The sequence below is a fragment of the Malurus melanocephalus genome, unplaced genomic scaffold (genome assembly GCF_030028575.1).
Source record: "Malurus melanocephalus ecotype Western Australia unplaced genomic scaffold, MMel_1.1 scaffold_9, whole genome shotgun sequence".
Taxonomy (NCBI): domain Eukaryota; kingdom Metazoa; phylum Chordata; class Aves; order Passeriformes; family Maluridae; genus Malurus; species Malurus melanocephalus.
The window spans coordinates 3,102,214-3,110,457 of record NW_026623241.1 but is presented as its reverse complement, the minus strand read 5'-3'; positions in this window follow the sequence as shown (position 1 = coordinate 3,110,457).

Below are 8,244 nucleotides of genomic sequence, written 5' to 3'. Positions count from 1 at the left end.
GAACTGACCAACCCCACACCCTGTTCACCCCCCGCTGCTTTGTACTGTCAGTGGGAAGGGAGTGGAGAGAAGATCGGTGTCTTTGAGGGTTGTATTTTATTTCTCATTCTCCTCCTCTGACTTTGTTAGTAATAAATTCACTTCATAACTTAAGTAGAGGYTGTTTTGTCCGTAAAGTGTTTCCTCCCCGCTCCTTATCTCAACTCATRAACCCTTTTGTTATTTTTTTTTCATTCACTCTTCTCTGCTCAGTGTTGGGGGGGAGACCGAATGAGCYGGTGTTGTGGGTGCCTGGCTTTTGGCCAGCATTCCAAACCCCRACATGCAGTGTTGCTTAGTAAAGAACTTYTCTTGCAGTTTAGAAATATGAATAAAATTTTAAAAAAATAGCCAGAGGTACTTTTTTTCCTTTCCTAGGATAGCATCCTGGTATCTGAATTGGAACATTAAGGGTGGTGGGTCTGGATGGGTGGCCTGTGAGATGGGTGAAAACCTGCCTGTGCCCTGAGGCCCAGAGGGTGGGTGGTTGAAGGTGCATGCTCTGCCTGGAGGCCAGTTGTGATTTATTTCAGGACCTCTCTTGTCTAACACTTTTTTCTGTGATCTGGAGGAGAGGTCAGAGCTCATCTTCACCAGACTTTCAGGGGACACCCAGCTGGTGTATGCAGCCAACCTGTTTGAATCCATGGCCACCATCCAGGCAGGCTGGAGGGATGGGCTGGCAAGAACCCTGAGAAAYAAAGCAAGGAAATTGCAAAGTTATGTCGCTTGAATGTATGAAACCTTTGTGGGAGTACGAGCTGTGGAGCAGCTCTGAGAGGAGATGCTGGTGGACCATCATCCCAAGATGAAATGCACTCTGGCAGTAATGAAGGGCAGTGTTTGGAGCTGTATGACCAGGACAATGAACAGTGGCAAGGGAGATGTCTGTGCCCTTTAATTTTGCCTGCTGACCCTATCTAGGAGACCATGACTGCTCTGAGGTCTCTTGAGCAGCAAAGGAAGGCTCTGTTAATGCMGCAATTTCAAGGKCTGGGACTRGAGCAGGGRTGAGGGCACCCTGTGAGGARAGGCTGAGGATTGTCCATCTGGGACCAGGAATGGTGCTGCAGGGGGCCGAATGGGAAGCCCCAGTGCTCAGGGCAAATTTAGCATGAAGAGATGGTTAAACAGTCCATGTCAGGAGGGTGAGGGACAACAGACACAAACTGAAACAYGGGACATCCCACTGAACACAGGAGAATACCCTTTTACTCCAATGGCAGCCCCACAGTGGAACAGCTGCCCMAGGAAGCTGTGCTGCCTTCAGCCTTGGAGGCTTTCAAGACCCAACTGGATCAAACCCTGAGCAGCCTGAGCTGACCTCAGTACTAATTCTGCTTTGAGTGGCAAGTTGGACTAGAGATTTCCTGGGGTCTTTTCCAACCTGAATTAATCCATGATTMATTGCATGTTTTAAGACCTTTCCTGGAGCTTTCTAATCACTACYGTCTTTAACTTTCTTTTGCTTTGGCATGAAAATCTTCTAAACTATTTCTAAAAGTACATCTAAAAGAACATCCCTCAAAATAACTGTTCTATTCTAGGTAAGTACTGTCATTATATATAGATACATATATATGTATTTTTAAGTTCTGAATACTGCAGCTTATTTTGARAGGCTCTTCATAAAATAATGAAAGCAAGAGCAAGCTCTTAAAAATTTAATCTAGATGAGCTATGCAGAAATGAATTAATGCCTAAGGATATGCTGTCATATTTARATGTGGAAAGGTATAATTACAAGTGCTACAAGTATGAAACAGAGCTTCTTAGAGAAATTAAGACTTCTTTAAGAAAAATAAAAAGAATTGCAAATGTCTGTAGCTTAAGTTTTCTCCTTTTGTTACTATGGCTACAATAAAGAATTACCAAAGGAGAGAACTGGATTGGTACAGTATTAAASATTTGGAGTGCTAATTAGTATTCTCCTTCTATTACTCTGATAGCCACATAATCCAGAGCCATTTATTCTAAATCACTTGACTTTGAATGCTTTTTACCATTGTTTTGAAAGTAAATGCCAACTCTATCACACATTTGTCTGTATTTTAAAAAAGACTTGATTCAATTAACATATTTTTGAAGTCTAGACTTCTTCATTTTTTTAAGTACTCCAGACAACCATTTATTGTCAACTTTTTAGGGATATTATTTTTTTTTTGCACAACTGTATTACACAGTGTATTGCCTTTGATATATAATCATTTATGTGGTGCCTCTATGCTTTTGTCCCCACAGAACTGTATGTGTATTTGAACACTTTCTCTATACAAAAAAAAAAAAATAACCCTTTAAAACTGAAACACATTCAGATTTTATACTATTTCAATTGTACATTATTATATTTTTCAAACATTATAGAAGTATCTTTACAGCCAAGCTGTCTACTGTGTACTTGAAAATTTACATGGTGCTTTCTTAATTTGAATACTTACATWCCTGTCTCATTCTGTAATCTGAGGTTGCATGATGTCCATACAAAAATTAAAGCAAAAGCATATAAAGCTTTTTGCAAATAAAAATAAAGGAGAAAAATAAATAAGGTAGTTTTTTGTGGGCACAGCTCAAATGTTAAACCAGTTAGTGAAAAAAGACCACTAAATGGAAAAATAAAAAAAAAAAAGAGGTTAGTAGTTAACTAACACAGTTTTTTTCTATGTGTTACGCACTGATTTTGATTCATYCTTGGCTCTGTCTCAGAACTGATAATCTCCTTCCTGCCTGACTTGTATTGGATCCTGAAGTTGATCTTCCTGCTGGCTGCCCCTGTCCTGCCATCCTCCCTGTCTCAGCTCTGACCCTGGCTGAGGCATTTCAGCATGAAAAGCTCTGTGAAAGGGTTTTGTTCTCCCTTCCCTGCTTTTGCCTGCTTTTTATAGCTTTAAGGCAGGGAAACAGACAAAATCAAGGCTGGACAAGCATTAGAGTTAGTGTGAAGAGAGGATTGCTGGTTTGCCAGAAAGGACAAACTGCTCTGCTAAGTAAGGCTTAGTTACACTGCATGGGATACCAGCTTCACTTTCTCWGCCTGTAACATTGGTTTAGTGTTGGTTCCCTTTTTCTTTTCTATTATTTATCCTAATTTGTTCCCTGTAACCTTTTGTTTTAAGCAGTAAGACATATTTGGGAACATTTATTAGCTATACATAAAGAAGAGATGCATAAAAGTTCTAAAGGAAAGATGTTGAAAGCAGGGAAAGGAAGCAATAATGGATTTCTGCCAATAATGTGTTATAATTAAAGGCTTCTGGGAAGGTGTAAGGCTATGATAAATTTGAAAGCACTGGAGGACAGTTTTGCTCTTCATCATCACTATTAATAGATGTTTTAACAGATTTATTCATAGCACAGTCTGCAGTAATAGGATCAAGCAAACTGCAGGGCCTTCCTTAACCAAAGACAGGCCTAGGGGTCACCAATGCTTGGACACATCTTCATCACAAAGTAATTTTTTCACTGTTATGTCTGGTCTGGAAAAAATATTCAGCTCCATGCATGGTAAATTGGACAAAATTACTGCTTACTATTTGAGCAATGATTTTGTCCATGTCTAGGTGACAGTAACTTCTATTTTCAAAGCAAAAGGAACAATTGAAGACTTGACTGGAAGTAGGACATGACAGTCTTAGAATAAGCTAAAGGTTAGAAAACTTTTGGAGGGAAAAGAATTGAAAAATATATAAATCTGAATAATTTATTTTATATTTTRCAATATAAAATCTCACCGGGACAGTCTGGGAACACCAGGTGTGAGGGAGGACTGTGTTACTGATGATGTGGGCTAGCACAATACTAGATTTTTAATACAGGATGATGAAGATAGATGCAATAACTTTGAAACCCCAAACCTATAGACATGGATATCCACAGAGCGTGTGACCTGAGCACAATTCTTAACAATATCMATCCACATTGCAGAGATCACTGAGACATCTCAAGGGCAAGGAGGCACATCTCACTCATCTGCACRAGTGGACAAGACAAAGATCTGTGTGAAAGAGCACACAGAAAACACAGGGGTCTCTGTATCTTCCAGGCAGCAACATGAGCCAGACAATCTCCCCYACAGCAGCAGTCCTTGGAAAGTTCTGTGCTGTGTATAAAAACACATGTATTTAAAGAATTTTTAAGTAACCTTCTTCAAAAGTTTTCCTTTTGGGCCCACTACATGCCCACTATGGGTCCCATTGACTGCAGGAGCACTGCTCATGTGTGTTCACCAGAGCCCATCTCCGTGCCTTTGCAGAAGAAAGCCCTTGGCAAGTACAGGAAATGTGCCAGCGACGATSAGGTGCTGACAGTGAAGTTCTTTAAGAAATTCAGATCAAAACTGAGCTTTAGGAGAAATTCCCTGGGGAAAGGACTGGACCAAATGACACACCAACCCAGCTGCTACCAACAGCTGAGTAGCAAKCCTGGAATGCTGAGCATTTCTCACAGTGAGAACTAGGCAGGAAAGGGGGTACAGGGAGCAAAAATACAGAAGCAAAGTGGCCAGGGAGGTTGCTATGATTTTTGCATAAACAGCAATGACCTCATTGAACTGAGGTGAGAGGTCTTTTCTCATTCCTTCACAATTTGCTAGCAACTAAGAGACACAGAAAAAGCAAACTCTTGGTACAAAAGACAGGTCTTTGGTAGCATCAAGAGGTCAGCATGCAGACTGGAATATCAAAAGACAAGGACACACAGTAGACAACCCTATAAATATATTCTGCCAWTAATAATGGCTTTGTACAGCTAACAGAGCTGCAAGGATTCTGCAATACAAAAAGGGTCACCAAAACCCCATATATAATCCATATAATGAACTTAAAACAGACCTGGGAAGTTTGATGTCTGGCAACTTTGAATGTCCTCCACCTCAGGATAAGTAGATACAGAATCTTTGAGGAAAACCAATAAATATATTAGTAAAGCACTAGAACTGAGATCCTTAGGGAGACAAGGATACAACAAAACAAGGTGGATTAATTGTCATTAGCACCATTATCAGTACTCTTGTGTGCAGGGTGTGAAGCACAGCCTCTSTCAGAAGACAGCAGGAAGATCTAGACTTGATCTCTTTTGAAAACATTTCACAGCTTTCTCTGAACAAACCTTGCCAATGTCAGTGATGCACATAGTTACAGTACTACATTTAATACCACCATGTGACAGTCCTGCCTCCTCAACCTATGAAAACAAAGAAAATGTAGAAAGGAGCATTCTGGAGCTGTCAAAATATTTGCATTATTTTAAAAACCACATAAGACTTTCCTATTAATTTTGTGCACAGGATGCTTAGGTGTTAGAGGGATTATCAAACATGGAAAAACACAACAGTCACATATAAATTTAATTTCAGTGATTTAAAAAAAAAAAAAAAACCACAAAAACAAACAATCCCCATCCTAGCACAAATAATTATAAATATAATTATTTAAATTTCAAAGTAAAAAATGTAAAACCAAAAGGATGTTATGACTCACCCAATGACACATCACATCTTAAAGGGATATGCATAATTGTTTCTTCAACAATCAAGGATTCAGTCTTAATTTGATGCTTTTGTTGGGAATGAAATGCCAGACAAGAAGTAACATAGTARTTGTTATATGGCATTAATTATTTATGCCACATATTGATGTGTTCTACAACGGAATTTCAAGAAACTGCAATGCAGATCCTGTGCTTTCCATCCAATTTCCTCAAACCCATGTGAATCTGTAAATTCTTCACTGTGGGTGAAGTATTCACATCTAAGGCRTGCTGTTAATGATTGTGAATGAGTCAGGAATTCTCCTAAGTCCTTGGTGTAGGTAGGATTGTCAATGYCGGGGTTGCATATGAAGCACTGCAGTGAGAAGCAATCAGTTGTCTCTGGTATGATCACTTTTATAGGAAAAAGGCATTGATATGGCACTTATGTATCATGGAGGTGCAGCAGAATCTAATTATAACTCAGAATGACKGAAGCATTTTTTCACTCAAAACTAGAAGCTTTTGTGATTAGGATTTTCTGTTTTCTAAATGCATATTCTCCTAAGAAGTGACAAAAATARGTGTGAGAAGAAAAGAAAAAAATTCCATAGTAAATTCTTATCAAATTCATGTTTGCAAAGAGAGTTTTCATAATTCCAAACTCTTCACAACATAGTTTAATGAATATTCACTAATAAAAAAAATCAAATTAAAACCGAAATTTCCTCAATTCTCTTAAGGCTCATTTCTCAGTAAATTTTCCATTTTAAATGGAGAAAAATATATTGCATATATTAATACACAAATAAATGTTCAATGTAAATAAATAAAATATAAATAATAAAAGTTTTATTTCATGATCACAATTACAACATAAATAAGGTGCATGATTTTCAGTACTGGTCTATTCTGATTTCTTACCATCGGCATTTCATTCTTTGGGACATATAATTTTATATGAGTGATAGAAACTTCTACAGACCACATTCACATGAATGTTTACCTAAATAATCCATTCTATTAACTTACTGAATTAACTTACTGAATATCTCTTAGAAATTCCTAAATGTTCACWGATTGTATAAGTTATTAATATTTAATATGCATGCATAAAAATTGTCCTGTTTTACCATTATTTAAATTTTCTCTCAGTTTCTCTGAGGTATCAATATCTCCTGTCCCCTCAACTCTTTATTTTCGGTTCCAAATAAGGCAAACATAAATAGAAAGAGAACCTGACATATGCATTATTCAATCAGCTTCTTGTGTTATTTTTCCCTTGAAGTGGTCCACTGAAATATGCTCCACAGGGCATAGGAAGGTTATAGCACCTAGTCAAAGGAAATACATTTAATAATCACTATAATTTCTTTCCTGAACTTCCTGCTGAGACCTTTCTCCACCTGAAATACTTTGCATTTCTAGATTCTATCTTTTCAGCCTGATTACCTAGAGATTTCCTGAAATAGAGAGATGAATGATCAGTCTTTAGAAATCTGACAGTATAGCACTTGGACAGAAGGCAGAGACAAGACATCAGTGATTCAGTCTCTGAAGAGGCCAAGGCCAGCCTTCAGTAGCTTGAAGGGTTATATTAAAATGAAGCCATGATAATATCCCTGTCTTTATTAACAAACTGAATACATCAATTGAAAATGTTGTGTGACCTTCAAGCTTTAGTACAGGTTAAACTATGTTTCACTGCTGTTCCTTGAAATTTCAGGGCTATAATTTCAGCCCTGGGAAAAGGGAATGTGCACAAATGCCCATGGAAATATACTCACTGCATATTCTGATGGTTATTATCTCTTCACAGTGCAATCACATCACCCATTTTACTTATGGTGTACTTTCATTGTTCATTTAATGTGCCTGCACACATAAATGGGAAAGGGACGTGTATTATGGGATGGTGGAAGGAATACTGTATTTGCCAAGTCAAACAAACACAAGAGCTGCTCAGTGAGCTGAAGATGGCCTGCGTGTACTGCTGGTGAATTGTCAGCTGTCTGTTCCTGATTAAATACAGCCRGCTCTCACAGCTTGAAGGCTTGAACTGCTTCAGTATCAGACCAGTCGTCGAAACATCTACACCTTCTTCCCTCTTCTCCTAAGTGTAAAAGAATGTTATTTTTAGCTCAGCACTTCCTAAGTAATTTCCTAGAATAACTGCTGAAAGAGGGGATGCTGGGAATTAAAAGCAGCAAGCAAGGACGCTGCCCCCGTCTCCCTGCCATATACAAACTTAATCCTCCYACATGATTAACAGCCATGAAAAAAAGCAGAATTCTCATCGAAGAGAGAAACTTRCTATGGTCTTACTTAGAAGAGCAACTTGTTCCACTGACACCCACTATTGCATTCGGCATCATTCCCTCCACTTGTCTTCTGATAGGGTTGTCACCTAAAGGTCAATTAAAGAACATCCAGACAATTCCTCAGACTTAATATCTTGTCCACCTGTCACACTTGATTTCATGTAGATGCTGGAATAACTTCAAGGACACCAAATACTTACAGCAGAAGAGTTGGAGTTTTTGTGGTGTATACATCTTAAAATCGCAGTTTTTTAACAGAAATTTCATACATAACTAAATTCCCCTACAAAAACATTAAAACCTGTCCTCCTGGATCTTTCTGCTAGTATTTGTGAGATGCCTGAGGGCTTTTTCACATTTTTGTGAGAATTTTGTGAGGATTCAGGCTGCTAAATAAATAATATAAATATAAATATAAATA